Here is an 18,670-nt window from a genome sequence, read left to right as displayed (position 1 = left end):
AAGTGTGTGAAATACAAAATAAGGCCTCATTGATATACCATTTGACTTTCATTTTGTATGTGGTTGTGGAACATTGGGAATTATCAGACACTGTTGATCTGAGTAAAATTTATATTTATGAATGTCATCATCCACCTAAGTTTTTCTTGGACGTTTTAATACTAAACATAAATGTGGGATTTCATCTAAATTAATTCCTTGAATTACATATTTTAGATTAGATTCCAAGCTACCATTATAATAGGTTGGATTTTCTTACCCATTACAAATATAGAAATACAAAAAATATTAATGCTCAGTTTTCTTTTTCATAAATGTATCTATATTTACTTCTAAGTTTCCCTCAGGTTAAAAGATGCTAACCTAATTATGGAAGTCAGTTAATTAGGTTATTCACCTTTAGAGAGTTAGCCCCGGGGAATAACTTAGATTCTTGTCTATGACCCTGAAGAAACACTTGAATCTTATTTTTAATTATTATGCCAATTTTTTTCGTAATTTTTAGCACAGGAGTTATTCAAGTGATAATTCTGTCTTCTTATAGAAGTGTGCAGCTCCACCTAGGATAAGCAGCTGATTTCGAACATTTATATCTGTAAATATCTTTTTTCCTGAATTTAAAGACTTTAAAACATTAATGCAATCTTACATTCATCCGTATTCTTAAAAGCATTCAAATATTACTGATTTTAATGATAGCAGATTGATTATGGATGTTCTGTATCTTCATCTGACTTAATGTTACACATATGAGGCCATTCCTGAGTCAGAAAATGTCTTCTAAATGATGTATCTAATACTTAACTAGAATCTGTGTCATTTATCCATATGTAAATGTGTCAACAACGCTAAAAGACTGACTAATAAGATCCAGTAGGAATATATTCTGATCTCCTGATCCTCTTTGGTGTATTTAAGGTAATATTTATCTTTGTGTGTAAGGACTCAGGACTTTAATATATTTAATGTATTTTAACTAACTGTAATCACTATTCTATGTTTGATGCTCATATTGTCACAATCAAACCTCTATAATTTGGTTCCTGTGTCTTTTTGATCTGATTTCACTAAAGTTGGAATGAAGCCTTGTCTTCCGATAAAGAAGTTCTGTATCTATTAAACCATCCTTCCCCAGACATGGAATCAGTTATCCTTCCAAAAAACCCTGGTGCCTTTTCACAGAAAATCAATTTTAGAAACTATAGTCTGGGCTTCCCATTCACATATTAGTTTGTTCCCACCTGAGATTCCGTTGACGCTAGGCCAGTTCAGTGGGCAGAGGGAAAAACAATCTTACTAATAATTACATATATATTACATATGTACAGTTGACCCTTGAACAGCATGGGTTTGAACTGCACAGTTCCACTTATACAGGGATTTTTTTTTTTTTAGTAAATGCAGTACAGTACTGTAAATGTGTTTTCCTTATAATTTTCTTAATATTTTTTTTTTCTAGTTTACTTTATTGTAAATATATAGAATGTAATACAACACACAAAATGTGTGTTAACCAGCTATTTATATATGGGGAAGGCTTTTGGTCAACAGGTTATTAATAGTTGAATTTTTGGAGTCAAAAGTTATATGCAGATTTTTGACTGCATGGGGTCGGTGCCCCAAACTCTTGCATTGTTGAAGGGCCAGTGGTGTGTGGAAATATGCATCTGTCGTGTAATATGCTACATGGTAAGGTCAATTCAGGCATATATATCCATTGTCGAATTCATCTGGAGGGAAGCTCTTCAAACAGACAATTGTTCTTAAGGTTCTGAAATTTCTGAACACCATTTCCACATCAGTAGAAGTTCAGAAAATTACATGAATCAGTGTAGTCCATTCTCTTTTCGGAGGAAATAGTTTTTTAAAAATAAATCTGTGATTATATCTCACCCAAGGAGAATTTATTGTTTTCCAGATTTAAATTTTAGTGTCTACTAAATATTTCCTGCTATTTTTCTTTCAAACAATTTTTCAGTCTTCTGACTTCAGTATTTTATTACTCTGAGGAACTTTCTCCATTTTGATATATATTCATTTTCTCAACTGTTAAATTTCAGAGAGTGGAAGAGTTGATTTCAATAAAATATACTGCTTCAGGGGAGGAATCTTGAATCTTTTTTACGTGGGCCAGATAGAGTTTACTGGACTACCAGGCTTCTGTGTGAATACCTTGTGTATTTTAAGTCTTTCTGGGGTGGACCCAAAGAATGCTCAGGAAATAGTATCAAACCTTGAGGTCATATTCCTTTAAATGGGTGTTTGGCATTTTCTTTCTTTTTTTCTTTAAGATTTATTTATTTATTTATTATTTGAGAGAGAGAGAGCATATGCACGCATATTGCAGGGAAGGGCAGGGGGAGAGAGAATCTCCCTGCTGGGTGCAGAGCCTGACCCAGGGCTTGATCTCATGACTCTGAGATCATGACCTGAGCTGAAACCAAGGGTGGAACACTTAATGGACTGTACCACCCAGGCGCCCCTGTTTGGCATTTTCTTGAGGGCCTTTCATAGGAATGTCTCCTGATTATCTGTCGTAACTCTCACCTGCCCACAGATAACATCTGTTCAGGGTTAAAGTTTTCCAGTTTTCTCCTAGATGTTTCAGCATATCATGGTTCCCAGAACCATGATATAAAACTAATTTTGAGTCATCCCTGCCATGCCTATTACAAATTTACAGACTAAGGACCATAACGATTTAATATCCATGGAACAAGGTCATAGGTGGAGGGCCCTTCCTGATCCTTGGACTGAGAACCTCACATAGAGTGATCCTAGCTGAGGGACAAAAGGAAGACATCCAATTTATAAGGAGAACTTCATGGAGATTTAAGAACTGGGGGTAGGGCTGTTTATGCAGAGACTAAACAGACTCAGTTTACCATCCTTATGTGAATTCACGAGTCTTTCTGAACTAAAACAGCTCAGAAATGTTGCCAAAGCCACCCTGGTCCTCCCCAAATAGCAAAGGGGAGAGGAGGAGATGGGTTGGAAAGGAAGACCAGTGACCTGCCTCTCACATAGTCTGTCTTGGTCCTGGAAGATAAGAACACAGACTCAAACATACGTGTTGTTTACTAAGAAACACATGAAAAAGTGAATAAAGGAGGGGGAGGAATGTACAACACATATTGAGATTTAGGAAATAAACTATCAATACCTTGCCTAAAATCAGGACCTACCTAAAGAGGTCTTCCACCCAATTACTTCTAGAAGTTTGGTTATTAAAAAATGAAAGTTGGGGCACCTGGGTGGCCCAGGTCATGATCTCAGGGTTGTGAGATGGAGCCCACACTGGGCATGGAGCCTGCTTCGGATACTCTCTCTCCCTCTGCCCCTCCCCTCCCACTCTCTCCACCTCTCTAAAAAAAAGAAAAGAAAAGAAAAGAAATTTACACCTGATGGCATGTGTTTACTCCTTCCACTTTGTGGTATTTCCCTCATAAGAGCTAAGATTGTTTCCATCAGCCTGGAAGGATATTTAGGTTTGGATTTTTGCTAGTCATAAGATTGGCGACATCTGCTGGAACCACGTGCTTCAGCCTCAAGAGAGCTAGGTCTGAGGGACTGACTAATTTGACCCAAGTTTTGCCTTTGTTTCCTAGCAGAGGTTACAGGTACACATGCAAATGGGGAAATAATGGAGTCCGTGCTCTGTTTATAATAAAGATTTATTATGGACAAAGGTAAGTTCTTTGAGACAAGATTTTGAAAGCCCTGAAAGCTTGTAGAATATCTTTGCAGAGAAGCCCACACACACTACTAAGAAGCTGGAAAAATCAGAGAGAAAGCACTTCGCAGTGGTTGCCATAGTAGCAAAAGTAAGCCTGTCCTCCGGGAAGAACAGGAAAGAATAGTTAGCTACCCCCAGGGAAGCTGGTTTCAGGGCTCATTAAGAGGCTTAGGGTGACTGGAGATACCAAGCTCGGAAAAGACAAACAGCTGAAGAAGTGTCTGTCTGTAAGTGTGTTTATTACATGAGGCTGTTGCGTCAGAGGTGTAGAAATTTGCCAGAACAGCAGGGTACTGATATATGCATTAAAGTCCAAACTGCATTTTATAGTCGGCATGATGCAGTATGTTTTGAATGCCACGGGCTGACAATACCAAGAGATTACTGTCATCACCTTGCTTAAGGAGAAATTTTAATGCATCACATATATTTATACCACAAATAGAAATCTATAAATGCCAAGGGTTTTATGTGTAGTGACTCAAGTGTCACAATGTTAAGTCTGTTTTACATTTAAAGCAATATGTCCTAATTCAATATTCTGAAAACGAGTCCCCCCGTATATTCCTTTCAAACTTTTCTAAATGTCAACCTTTTCAGATACTTTTTCAGGCCAAAGATCACAATCATTTAAGTACCTTTCCTGAAGGAAATGCTTGATCTTTTTAACCATTCTCTAGACATTTTCCATCTTACTGTCCACAAGTTTTCAGGACAAAGAGTGCGTGAAATATAGGAGTGGTTAATCTTCCTTCTCAACCTACTGAATTTTCTAGACTTGAGAATGGAGTGTTTATGGATGTTCTTTCTTTTGCATTTTGTTGGAGCTTGGTGTTTTAGACCACACAGTTCTTCACGATGTCATGTGATCATTCTTCCCATATCTCTTCAACAACTGATTTGAATATTTCCTGTGTGAATATTTATAATATTTTCTTTAAGTAGAAAAATTTCCTAAGTCTGGTATTATTGAAATATATTTTATAACAACATATTTAAGAGGATATTTGCTTGTGTATATAATTTTACATCTTAAATTCTTTTCCTTAAAGACTGAAAACCATACTACTCCTTGTTTGTTTGTATCCATTCTTGTTGTGATGTGCTATGTTCTGATCCTTGTTCCTTTGTAGGTGATCTGCTATAACTCATGGTAAGCTTTATACCTTTGTCTAGGTCTTTGGTGTTTTTAAATTTCACAGTAGCGTTTCCAGGTATAGGGTTTTTTGTTTATTTTTGTTTTTTTAACATTTTCTATTTGGCCTGAAGGGAGATCTGATGAGGTACTCATGTAGCCCGGGCTTTCCTAAACTGCTCACGCTTTTTCCCAGCTGTCCCCACCAAGCAGCAGATTGCCATATGTCCAGGTCTCTTTTTTTGATAAGTGAGATATGAGATTCAGTATAAACTCACCAATTAGAAACACCTAATGTTGTAAGATTTGTGTTGCTCACAATAATTCTAACTGAACACTTTCTCAGCAAAGGTTTTCTTTCAACAATTTAAGATTTTATTCCATGCTTAAAACCTTGTGTGACAGTGACATCGTGTGGTAGTATGAGGTTATGCAGGCAGGGCTTGTTAGCAAGATTGCGTGTTTCATAAACGAGGTCAACTCTTCAGTGACCTGATACACTTTCTCTAACAGTTATTTTATGTAAAATATCATACTCTTTTATACTAAAGCAATATTTTATCACTGTATAATAGAGTTGAGTCGGATGGGAATTTTCAGGATTTTAAAAGATATGTTTTTGAAATAAGTATTCAGAGTAACAATTCTATTTTTTTTCCTTTTTTAAAAAAGTTTTTATTTAAATTCCAGTTAGTTAACATACAATGTAGTATTAGTTTCAGGTGTACAATTTAGAGATTCAGCATTTCCATACAACACCTGGTGCTCATCACAGCAAGTGCACTTCTTAATCCCCATCACCTATTTCACCCGTCCCCCACCCACCTCCCCTCTGGTTGGTTGTTCTCTGTAGTTAAGAGTCTGTTTCTTGGTTTGCCTCCCCCCTCTCTTTTTTTCCCCTTTGCTCATTTGTTTTGTTTCTTAAATTCCACATATGAGTGAAAGGCTGTCCTAGCAAAAACAAACTCCCCAGTGGATGTCATTTTTTGAGAAGGTCTGAAGTTTAAGGTTATTTAAATTTTGAAACCTAATCACATCTTACCTTGTAGCTTCCTGCATTTTTAAAGAACTGTGAATTTTTATTTGCTCATCAGAAGCAGTGATGATAATCTTAAATATTGAGCCATTTAATAGCATCTGTAGAACATGAGGATCTCTCCCCAGCTTCGAGTGAGTTAACTGAGTTAACATTAACTGAGTATGAGCTAACATAAGACCTGTCTGATTTAAACTGTGGGGTTTTTTTTTTTTAACATTCTGATCAAAACCATTCTTAATGTTGTTGTACCAGGCATATCCTTAGCTTTGTGTCCTAAGGCTATGAGTTAAGCACATTGTTCTTATAGAACCTTGTCTTGATGGCATAGTGCTGGTTACATAATTGCAGTGTTTTCTTCATATATTTTTATTTTGATTTAAATTATATCTAGTTGTTTATAGATCACTGAAGACCAAACTTATCAAAACATCAAGTGTTTTAGGTATGGTTCCTAGCAGAGCCTGAGGTGGGATTCTGTTTTGGGGATTTAGTGAGGGAGTGTTCTCCAGAGGAAAGCATTGGGGGAATCAGGACAGAAGAGGAGAATCCAGATCAGCAAGAATGAGGTCTTAGCTGAAGACTAGACCGATGCCAGAGGAAAGCTCTAGAGCAATGCCATCCAAAATAAATATATTAAATATGTTGCATGCCACATAATTTTAAACTGTCTAGTAGCCACATTTAAAAAGGTAGAAAGAAACAGATGGCTTAACACATTCTGTTTAAACCAGTGCATCCAAAATATTGTCATTTTAGCATATATCAATATTAAACATTGATGAGATTTCTTACATTCTTTTTTCATACCAAATCTTCGAAATCCAACATGTAAACAGCATATCTCATTTCAGCTCTTCTGTGGCCACTAGTCACACCACGTGTTCAGCAGCACAGCTCTAGAGCATCAATTGCACAGAGGTTGGCCTACCTTGTGCCAGAGGAGTCCAGTTTTATACCTCCATTTCAGTCAGTTATCGGCTGTAATGTGCCCTTAGAGAATTGGAAAGAGTAGCCTGGAAGGTGCAGTGGCTCCTATTTGGCTGGGAGTAATTCTCAGGAGAAGGTGTCATCTGTGAGCTTTGCCGTCTGGGGGATGGGTGTGCCTGCCATGAAGAGGAGCTAGGCATCCAACAAAGTATTCACCATAGTCCCTAGCGCTGCTTACATACATTTGCTTCCCATGTTAAGTTCTTTCGATGCAGGCTCTGATTCTCCAGAATTCTAGTTGTTTCCACTTTCTGGGATAACTTTAAGAGGAGAGAGTAGAGGGACCAATGACAGCCCCAGCTGCAGAGTTGGTCCCAAGGCTGTAACTTAAACCCAGAACGGTCAAGCCGGCTTTAGCAAACATTCATGGATGACCCAATGAGATCAGCTTTCTTGAATGGGCGTGATTGAGGCAGGAATTACATTTCTTCTTTACAAGAGCACCTAAGGTCTCAGTCACTAAATAGAATCTATGTGCAGTACAATCCTGGGATAACAGAAACACAGGGCTCTAAGAGGAAGTAGGAATGAAGAGGTTTTGAATATGGTGAATGGAATAGAACTGCACTACAAACAAGACTCAGGAATAGGATGGCCAGAGTTGCAAATGTCTCAACTTTGCAGTAAGGCAAGTAGGTATGTTACATTTTTGGCCATCCAGCCTTGTGTAAGTAAGCAGTGTGGAGTCATGTCCTTTTAGATATCTGAATTTTTGAAATCTTTACAGAGGCTGATGGAAGACTTGAGATTGAATTAACCAGCTTTTGAGGCCTGAAGGAACTTTAATCATTTCAGGAAGCCATTCTCCAGCCTGCTGTGGCTGAAAGAACTTCAGATCTTTCCAGTTAGTAAGTATATTTTTTCGCTGAGACTAAGCAGAAAACAAAATTGGGGAGGAATTATTTTCTTTGAACTTCCAACTTACAGGTGCAAGAAATTTTTATTTTGGATTTTTATTCTTTTGGATTGGAAGTCTTTGAACTTGAAAACTTTTGGTATTTGGATTTGATTTCTTCTGGGAATTTTATTAATGAGAGACTATATTCAACATGTGGAACATTTCTATATTGTTGGGATTTTATTACTAGAGTATCTTTATGCAACTTATATTTGGAATATCTTATTGATGCCATTTAATCTCCTTGAAGGTCTTATGATATGCTCTGTTGAATTACTTAACTGGACACAAGTTGTATAGGAAATGTAACAGTGTTAATTTTCAATCTTGGTGGCAGATTCATCTCAGAATTAATATCTTCTGCCTAATCTGCCTAGATCCTTATGAGACATAATCAACACTAACATCTGTTGGACTGTGAGGGTTTTGTAACAGGTCTGAAAATATTTTGATATTCCTCTCATGAGAGTTGGGGGTTTATGTTCCCTCCTCTTAAATCTGGACCTTTTTAGTTACTTGTGTGTAAAGAGTAGAATGCAGCAGAAGTAGAGTGCCTGAATTCTGGGTCTAGATCAGAAAAAGCCATATAGCTTCCATCTGGTTCTCTCAGGACGCTTGTTTTGGAGCCTTGAGCAACTATGTGAGAAGTCCATCCAAACTGAGGTCTCCAAGATGTGAAGAAGCCTGACCATATGGATTGGCAGTGTAGAATGCTCCAGCCAGTGGCACCAGCTGAGGTCCCATCTGTTAGCTTCAGCCACCTGGTATCAGTTATCAGACATGTATGCAAAGATGCCTCCCGATGATTCTACACCTTTCCAGTTACCCCAGCTGTCAAGTTGCTCTAGTCAAGGCCCCAGAGAAACTGGAGCAGAGACAGGACACTCACACTGCATCATTCTGTAAGCATAGAAAGATTGTTGGTGTATACCACTGAGTTTTGAGAGATTAGCTGTGCAGCACATATAACCAGCTCATCGAATCAGATCTCTAACAATGGAGCAGCGTTGGCACTGGGGATGCGATCTAATTAAAACTGAAGCAGAACACCCTGATTCACATTTGGTTTCTTTTCCTTGAGAAGAATAGTCAAAACCCAGTTGACCATGGGGTTGGCCCAGTGGGCAAAGGGAACGAAAAGTGGAGCAAAGTTGGGCAGACCTACCCTTCTCCACTTCTGGAGCCAGGAGGAGAGACACCATCAACACTCTCAGTTCTTCTGCCTTTTCATTCACTCCCTCAGAGGTGGGAAGGAGTGATGTTCTTGTTGGAAATTTGAGAAGAAATGGGCCATGTTTGGTTCAGCTCAGATCTTCGGCTTTCCTCTTTGGGAGCCAGCCTGACCACAGGCAGCACTCATTCTCTGCTCCTTTGACCATGTCATAGGGGGGCAGCTCTTGTAAGGAAAGCATGTGGTATTCTAGCTTCTTCTGTGACTAGGACTAAGGCCTGCAGGTCACAAAACTTATTTCACCCCCTACTGTGTGCTATTTCCTACCACTTACTTTTATGAATAATAAAGATGATGTTTTGTTCCCCAAAGGCCTTACTCCTAGCATAATTTTTATTCAGTACACAGGTAGGGATGAGGGGTGCCACTTATTGGGCTGTCTTAAAATGCTAAGACGATTCCTCTGTGTTTGCATCATATACTCAGTCATATTATTTATGCTGTCTTATCAACTAACACAGGACAGAGTAGACCTTTAATGTTTTCACTAACTTACAGCAAATTAAAAAAATATATACGACGTATGACATCTTGTCCTAATCCTTAGAAATGGAGTCCACATGTATGCTTGGAAACCAGTCTGTCTTTTTTATTATATTTATTATATTACTACCATACTAAGAGCTTCTTTCAAAAGAACTGAACTTTGCATAATTTCTGGGCCCTCAGAATTACCCTTACTTTAACTATTTCTGAGTATAATTCACCATCTGAAGAGGTGATAAGACATTTAGAAGTGACTAAAAAGATGCTTTAAGTGTTTTCATCTGGGAATCCTATTCTATCAAAGCGAAATTTCAAAGGGCTGTTGGAAGATTAACTTTTTTCTCAGAAAAGAATCTATATGCTTCTTTTCTAATCCAAACCATACTGGGATTGCACAAAGGAATGACAAAGTCCCTGGTCATAGAATTACTAAGGAACAGTGATGGTATGGCTTCAGAAGGAGCAATAGCTCAATATCTTCTTTGATCTTAAGAAAAATACAATCTTGAAACTTTTACTTCTGTAGGCAGAAATTTACTTCTGAAAGTCTTTTTCTGAGTTTTTGGTTTTATATTCCAGTCCTATGAATATTAGCCCTTAAATTAGCTGCTTATTTTTTCTCTTTAGCCCCATAAAATCTATACCATTACAAGGTTTTCAGTTTTTTTAAAAAAATCAGTTACTGTTATATTGGGTTCTGCCCTGAAGTTAAACCTTAAATAATTTCTATCAGCTTTACTGAGGAATAATTGATGTATTGAAAAGACCTGAACATATTTAATGTACACAGTTTGATGAGTTTGGATATATGCAAATGCCCATGATACCCTCACCATGATCAAAGTAATAGACATATCCTTACCTCCCAGTTTCCTTGTGTCTTTCTCCCCCCCCCCCCCCCCGCCCCCGCCGCCCTCTGCAATTTCTTGGTTGGTTGGTTGGTAAGGACACTTAACAGGAGATCTGACCTCTTAACAAATTTTGGAGTACACAATACTGTATTGCCAACTATAATCACTATGTTGTACAGCAGATCTTTAGAGCTCATTCATCATGCATAACTGCAACTATGTCCACTGAACAGCAACTCCCCACTTCTCCCAGCCCCCACCCCCTGAAAACTGCCATTCTGTTCTTTGCTTCTCTGAGTTTGACTGTTTCAGACACCTCATTTAAGTAGGATCACGCAGTACTTGTTCTTCTGTGACTGGCTTATGTCACTTAGCATAATGTCCTCCAGATTCATCCTGGTGGTTTTGAACATTTTATTTAAATTTTATCTACTACATTCTAAAAATTCTTCTTAGATTATGTTGTCTTTCATAAGCTATGCTAGCTTTTTTCCCCCCAAATCACTATCAATTCTGCAGTGTCTTTTATTGTTATCAGTCAAGTGCCAGCAGTCTTCAAATTGGGTAATTTTAGGAGTTTAAAGGGAATATTGCAAAGGTTTTGGCAAGGTATAATGTCCTCAAGAAGAGATAATGTGAGATTCTGGAATGAGCCACAGTGGAGTGGCATTCCCATTCATAGTTGAGATGGAGGAGAGGGAGGGCTTACACAGAAACTAAAGAAAAATAACTTAGTGGAGAAGACTTCGTGAAAGGAGCTGTGGTCACTGGTGGAAGGTCACATAGCCAACACGTGGTGACTCCAGCAGTGGAAACTGGGGACATAAATGGTGTCTGACTTCCCAGCTTCCACTCATGCTTGTCATTGAATGACCCCAGCAGCAAGCCAGAGAGCAAGTGAGTTTGATGTAGTCCATAAATTTCAGCTTCCTGGGGCACAGAGCAGGTAGAATGGAGACAGGGGAAGGGGGGGGGGGATATTTAGCACAATTATCAAAGATCCCAGTAGAAGAATTCATTTTTCAACTTCCCAGATTTTCATTCTATTCAGTCTTTTACTCAGCGAACATTTACTGAATACCTAACACTGAGATAGGGGCAGCGAACCAGGAAAAAAAGACAGTATATGTGTTCAGGGATTCTATGGCTTAGTGAGGGAGTTAGAATACAAAAAGCAAAATTATACAAGGAAATAAATAAGCCTTTTTTAAAAAGGTTTTTTTCATTTATTTGAGAGAAAGAAAGAGCGCGAGCGAGAGAGCAGCAGAGGGAGAGGGAGAAGCAGACTCCCCACTGAGTAGGGAGCCTGATATGGGGCTCGATCCCAGGACCCCAGGATCATGACCTGAGCTGAAGGCAGCCGTTTAACCAACTGAGCCACCCAGGCGCCCCAAAAATAAGCCTTTTTATAAAAGTAGGTACGACGTGCTCAGCAGTACTTTGGAAGAGTGGTTGGAATATCAGGAAAGGCTTTCTGGAGGATATGTCTGTGATGGACCTGGGAGGTAAAAGTGAGACTTATCCATATGAAGCATGTGAAGTATACTCCAGATGGTTGAACATATGCAGGTACTCAGAAACCTTAAGTAGTGTGGAGTTTTTCAGGAACATTGTAACAGAGACAATTCTCCTCTTCCTTACTAATAGAATTCCTTTTTTGTTGTGGGGCACTCTGTGCTGGAAACACACACATGCATATGCACATGCACAGCTGAGTGGGTCCTTGATGTAGGCCAAGACAGTTAACAGGAGCTAGGCTCCGAAAAATCAATGAGATAAGTCATGCTTTCAACAGTAACAAGAAATACAGACTTAATCACAAGAGAACTCTAGGTGTTGGAACTGTCAAATACACAATTCAAGAAAAATGCGTATAAAGTATTTAAAGTAATAAAGGGAGCATTTAAAATTGTAGTTATACAGTGAGGGGTTTGAGCAGATAAGTTTGAAAGAACATTCAAATAGAACTTTAAAAAATGAAAATTAAATACCTGTTGAAATAAAAACTCAGTGAACAGGTTGAATAGCAGATTAGACACAGTTGAAAAAAGAATTAGTGAACTCAGAACTCAGAACTCAGAACCATGTACCCATAATCCTAAGAAGGTAAAAAAACCTGAAAGAGAGTCAAGGAGGTATGAAGCATGGAGTAATGGCTAATTAGAGTGCTAGAAGAAGAGAGAAGAGAGAATTATTAAACCATTACAGCAGTATTTACAAAAGAATTAAGAAGAGTAATCCATCATCCAAGGAGCAGAATATATTTTTTTTTATCATGGGAAAATACACATATCATTAAATTCACCATTTTAACCATTTTCAAGTGTACAATTCAGTGACAATGGATATACTCACAATGTTGTATTAATGTATTAAAAGATTATAGTAAGGCTCTGAAAAGGTCATTCTAAGCTTTGTATAAGATTTACAAAGAATAATGTAATAGTTGTTTACAGTCATTTAAAATTTTCAACAAAGTGAGCAAAATTAATGTTAAATGTATTCAAGTTTACTCTTTCACAAAATACATTTTAATAAAGAGAAATTAACTACAATAAAAGATGTGCAAGCATCTTTAAAATCATTATTTATCCTAGTATATTGAATTGAGAATTGCAATTGAGATTTCAAGTTGTCATTATTATACTTGTCTATAATTTTAAGAATAAACCAAAATTAAAATGGTGGTACTTACATAAGCACTGATTTTGGGAGATTGACATCTTTCTGAATCTTTTTGTACTTTGCTAATTATCTGTATGCAATTTAAACTATCAGGCTAATTTTTTACAACTGATAATCACATTGATAGCATTACAAATCCGTTCTTTATTGGGCTTCTACAGTGATTTATAATCTGAGAAGAAAGACTTTAAAGAATGAAGTTGTTGATTTTCCATTGTCCGATAGGGCCATGGGCCCAATTTCCTGCCTCAAGGACTATTCTTAAACGAGCAAAGATGATGGGTTTTATTATCACAGGGACCATAATTGTTCCCCTGATGGCAGCTTTTTACAGAGATTATTCAGCTAGAGAATTCACTTTTGGTCTCGCCAAACTCATGCTCCCTTTTCCAGAAAGGAAGAGCAGCTAGTGAATATCACTTAAGATAGTCTTCCTATACCTAAACATATACAATCATGGCATTATTCTTTGTCTCTTGTCCAGAGTCAGGAAACTGAATATCTTATTGGTCGTACACTCTCTTTCATTACTGCTTACACTCCTTTGGACATTGTAAATTATTTGGCAGGTAGCTACTAAATGAAAGTATGAACGAAAGAACTTAGCTAACAGAAAGCAAAAACATAGAAGTTCAATGAAGGGAGGTTTGGTGTCTTTATTAAATGCAAGGTAAATATGTTTAAACAGTTTATTTTTCCTGCCTAAAAATGTCATATTATCTGTACTCTTAGGGTCAATGAATAGAATTATGTATATTAACATTCATTTTTAGCTTAATTTAATTAATATTCATTGTATTAATATGCGATGAACATGAAAGAGAGAGTGTTATCGTTCTCAAGTAGCTTTCAAGCATAAGAGGGAAATGTGCATAAAGAATTCATTATAACACCGTAACATGCAATAGAGGTGATTAAAAAGGCATAATTTTAATTGGGATAAAGAGAGATTCGATAAAATTTAAAGATGGACTTGATAAGTATGTTTTTCGTACACACAGAAGTGGATGTAAGGTATGCTAGAGTGAGGAGAGAATTAATCAAAGGCAAAGGTGTACAAAGTTTGATGTGTGTTAATATCACACAGAGGATAACACACATGAGACAAACTAAGTTAGAAATGAAGATGAGTCAAGGATAAATTCACTGAGAAAAGAATATGTGTTCCATTTGGAATATTAAGTAATTAAGTTTCCTTAGAGCATAAGTAATTGGAAGAATATGGTGGGAGCTGTCACTAAAATCAACTTTATGTGAGATGTCGAGGAGCTTGGACTTTACTTGACAAATAATGGAGAATCACTGAAGGTTTTTAAACAAGAGAACAACCTGGTAAGGCTTACATTATAACTAGATTACTGTGGAGCAGTATGTAAATGAATTTGTTGGGTTTCATATCATAGTGAGTTCAATACCCACTAAGGGGAAAAAATGAAATTGGGCTCTTATCTCACAGCTTAAAAAAAATTCCAGGTAGATTACAGGCATTCATCAAAAAGCCAAACTAAAAAACAAAACAAACAAACAAAAAAAAACAAGCTAAAAAACATTTAGTAGATAGATAACATATCTGCACCCCAAGGTAGGATTTCTTAAACAAGACATTTAAAATCTCCAATCAAGGGGCACCTGGATGGCTCAGTCAGTTAAGTGTCTGATTCTTGATTTCGGCTCAGGTCATAATCTCAAGATCATGGGATCACCCTGCATTGGGCTCCATGCTGAGCTGTGCAGGGAATCTGCTTGAGATTCTTTCCCTCTTCCCTTCCCCCTGCTCACGCTCTTTCTCTCTCAAATAAATAAATAAATCTTTAAAAAAATAAAAAAAATAGAAAAATAAAATCTCCAATCAAAAAGAAAATATTGATAAGTGCATTCGTATTAAAAACCTACCAGATTTTCAATAATTAAAAATTTGACAGCACCGTGTATTAGTCAACTCGGTAGTGACTTAAACAAGCATTTAGTTTTCACAGTTCTTAGAGGCTGGAAAGTACATAAATAAAGGTGCAGACTGATTCAGTTCCCCAGTGAGGACCCTCATTCTGGCTTGCATATTGCTGCCTTGTTGACCTGTCCTTACAGGTTAGAGAGAGAGAGGAAGCAAGTTCCTGGTGTCTTTCTTATAAGGGCACTAATCCCCATCATAAGGGTCCCACCTTCATGATATCATCTGAATCCAATTACCTCCATTTCCAAATGTTATTACACTGGGGGTTAGGGCTTCCACATATGATTTTTTTGAGGGATGAATTTAGTCCATAGCACATCCTATACCCCCCCCCTCACTCTGCCCCTCTGCTTGGTCCTAGAATTATCTCCAGATAACCTAACTGTCCCCAAACTTTTGTCTCAGACTCTTTTCAATAGAAACCCAGACTAAGGAGTTGGTATCAGAACGCAGACTCTGAGGATGGGATCGAGGAACTCACTGGCCAATAGGTAGTGGTAAGTGAAGCCTGTGAGTCAGAAAGAGGCAAGGTCTGTTCCAGGAACTGACAGACATAGAATGGGATGAGATTATGCTGGTCCCCATAGAATATGTTGAACAGTTTGGTCTTTCTCCTCATAAAGCAAATGGGAAAGCATTGACGTATTTTAAGCTGTGGAGCAATGATGTTTTATTTTCATTGAACATATTAGTATGAGGAACAGATTAGAAAGGGATAGATGGTGATAAAAGCGAGTGTCAGACGAGGCTATTGCATTAGTCCAGGTGAGAACAGGTGAGCATATGGACTAGGTTAAAAGCAAAGACCATAGTAACTTGCTTGGAATTTTCAAAAGAACATTTCTGCATTTAATGGAAGATTTGACCAATTGAGTATAGTGGTTCCTCTGAATACTCCTTTGAATGACTGTCTGATTATTTTACCAAAAGGAGTAATTCTGGGATCTAATCTCCAGTTGCAGCAGCTACCTAGGGAAAGCCCTTACCTTGGCAGGAAAGAAAAATAACTCATACTTCTAAAGCTTAGAACTGGCAGAATGCTACTTCTTCCCGTATTCCACTGGACAAAGTAAGTTGCATGGTGAAGACCAATACAAGAAATTGGAGAAGTGTACTCTGCCTCCATGAGCCCAGCATAGGGTTGGAGATGAGTACTCCTACTTTAGAGAAGGGAAGAATTGTGGCTAATAGTTCAACCAGTTGTGAAAACCAAACTAAATCATATTCTGCCCAACGAAACCTGGAAGCCTTTTGATAATTCCTTTCCTATCAATATTTCCCCTACTACTTAGTCAGAATTAGTTCCTTTCTGTATACCTTGCTTTTAAAGGGATGGCCGATAATTATTTCATAGGGAAGTCTATGTAATTTTGTAAGGTTTTTCTCAAGTGAAAAGTTGTAATTACATTTGGAAAACCAAATATATTTTGATTCATGAGAGCCAGGCTTTGTAGAAAGCAGAAAGGATTTTCTGTGGTTTTAAAAAGCCCAGTTTTAAAAATTAAGAGCCAAGCCCAGAGTACTTAACATAGTTTTACACTACCAAAGGAAAAATATTTGATACTGTACAATACTTATTGTTTTACCATGAATGAAAGAAAAGTTTAGTCAGTAGGTTAGAAGGGATGGTTCTGAAAGGACCTAATTGGCATCAGTGCTGGTAGGTTAAGAAAGCGAAGTAGGAAAGTGATAGATTTGGGGGATTCACAGATTGGGGATTTTGTGCCTGGCCTTCCAGATTGCAAGAGGCAAAACATAATATCTGTTTAAATTATAAATCACTGAGGGATGGTGTTTTGGCAAATGGGCCTGAAGTTAGTCTTATAGAATTTGATATACCCCAAGGTGGTGTAGTCAAAGTAGCCAACCAAGAGTTCCCAAGCCTTGTAAAGGGAAGAAGTCTTTAGAAGACACGTTGAGTCAGAATGTGTGACAAGTCAGGATGGGACTAATGATACCTGGTACAGGAGCCACTTCTAAGCACCTAAAGTCATCAGGGATGTAGTATGTTAGGGCACAAGAGAGCAATGATCAAAGATGGCTCAGGGGTTAGGTGTTCACCTCTCCATCCAGATAAATGTAAGTCACATGCCCTTTCTGACCACCTCTTTACCTCTTGCTCCCTGGGAGCTAACTCATATAAAAAAGTAAAGGAGAAGGAGGCGTGGAGAAATCTTGAATACATTTTTTTTTTAATGCTTGTGTCATATGGGGCGAGCTTGTAAAACAGGGATGATGGGAGCACTTTGCAGAACAACTGGTGGTGTCAGAGGAGTGTGGGCTTTGGGGCTCTGTAGCCGTGTGGCCGTGAATAAATTTGGGTATCTACCAACAATAAATTTTCAATCTGAAAGTGGCTGTTACCTTGAATTGGGAAAAATCAGAGCCTCTGCCTTCAGTGGAAATAGGGGTCAAAATTGAGTCACCTAGAAGTTGAACTGAAATCATAAAAAAGTGGAAAATACACATTTCTGCACAAACGAGTTTTTAGTCTGAAATATAAACACACATATCATTTTGAAATAGGAGTTTTCAAGATGTTTAGTTCTTAAATGTCTGGTCAGAGTCTCTTAAGATACAGGTCTGTTCTGTTTTATAATGTTGTAGAATTATTGTTTTACCATGCAGTTGTTTTGATTTGCAAGGTTAGAGATTAATGGAGCAAAATACAATCAAACGTAATGAGCGGAATCAAATTCTTTTCCCATGGTTTCAGCCAAAGATCCAAGAGTTCTTGACTGCAAATTTGAACACATTGACTTGACTATCAAAGTCACAGCTCACCAGAGCCTTGTACACAATCTAATACCATTCAACAGAATGAAGATTTGTTCACTCAAATAGATTTATTTTGCTATTTTTTTGTTGCCAGCACAAGGTGAAATGCAAACTTTGAAATATGCCTGAAAAGCTGGTCAGGATCAGCAGCCAAACCAGATAATTAGGACAAAACTATACTCAGCACCATATTCTTAGAATTTGTAGAGTACAAATTATATGCAGCTGTGAATGAGTAACTTCTAATATTTAAGCAACGGGTAAAAATTTTACTTTTTGACCTGAACTGTCTGGTTTGGCTCTCTCTATACGCATTATGGCCAACTTTCCATTTTGCTTTGTACTTTACAGGCATGGGCAAAATCTGGATGGCTAAGAAACTGAGTAATTTTGTTCTTAATTTGGTAAAATAAAGCAAAACTATTTAGCAAGTCATTTATTATTTGTTGAGATATACTGTCTCTTAAAAATGGTTTAAATAACCAAAATGTTAATTTTTGTGTATATTTGGAAATGAGATTTAGAAATAATTTGTCTAGTCCGAGGAAAGAAGGAATGTTAACACTGCGGTATGGCCAGATTTTTCTGGGTCATTCTGAATAGCCTAATGAAAAGAGTAGGTTTAATATTTTCTTTGGGAGAACTAGCTGGTACACATTCCCAGAGAGCTCGATAGTTTAACAGAAAAATTTCTGAAAGAAAGAATACAAAAGAGATGCAAAATACATTAAAAAAATTTAAGAGAGAGACCAAACTGCTATGAGTCTGGAAAAGGGAGTTAAAGATTTTTGGTAAGTGGAAAAACGGCAATTGAATGTTACAGAGTTCTGATTCCTGGGACATGGACCATGAAAGGTGGATTCTAAAAGAAAAATTACAAAGTGAAGGAAAGG

The 18,670-nt window shown here is 37.5% G+C and overlaps 1 protein-coding gene across 4 annotated transcripts in view; it reads left to right on the top strand.

Moving 5' to 3' along the window:
* Nucleotides 1–18,670, top strand: part of CCDC102B (coiled-coil domain containing 102B) — a 191,855-nt gene that overhangs the window by 11,443 nt on the left and 161,742 nt on the right. For all 4 annotated transcript variants that reach the window (XM_078060182.1, XM_078060181.1, XM_036107921.2 and 1 more), the window contains exon 4: nt 7,625–7,745. The gene's annotated coding sequence lies outside the window, so the exon portion shown is untranslated. The remainder of the gene's footprint in view (nt 1–7,624; nt 7,746–18,670) is intronic.

The sequence above is a fragment of the Halichoerus grypus genome, chromosome 13 (genome assembly GCF_964656455.1).
Source record: "Halichoerus grypus chromosome 13, mHalGry1.hap1.1, whole genome shotgun sequence".
In the NCBI taxonomy this organism is placed as follows: Eukaryota; Metazoa; Chordata; class Mammalia; order Carnivora; family Phocidae; genus Halichoerus; species Halichoerus grypus.
This window is presented reverse-complemented; position numbering and strand designations above follow the sequence as displayed.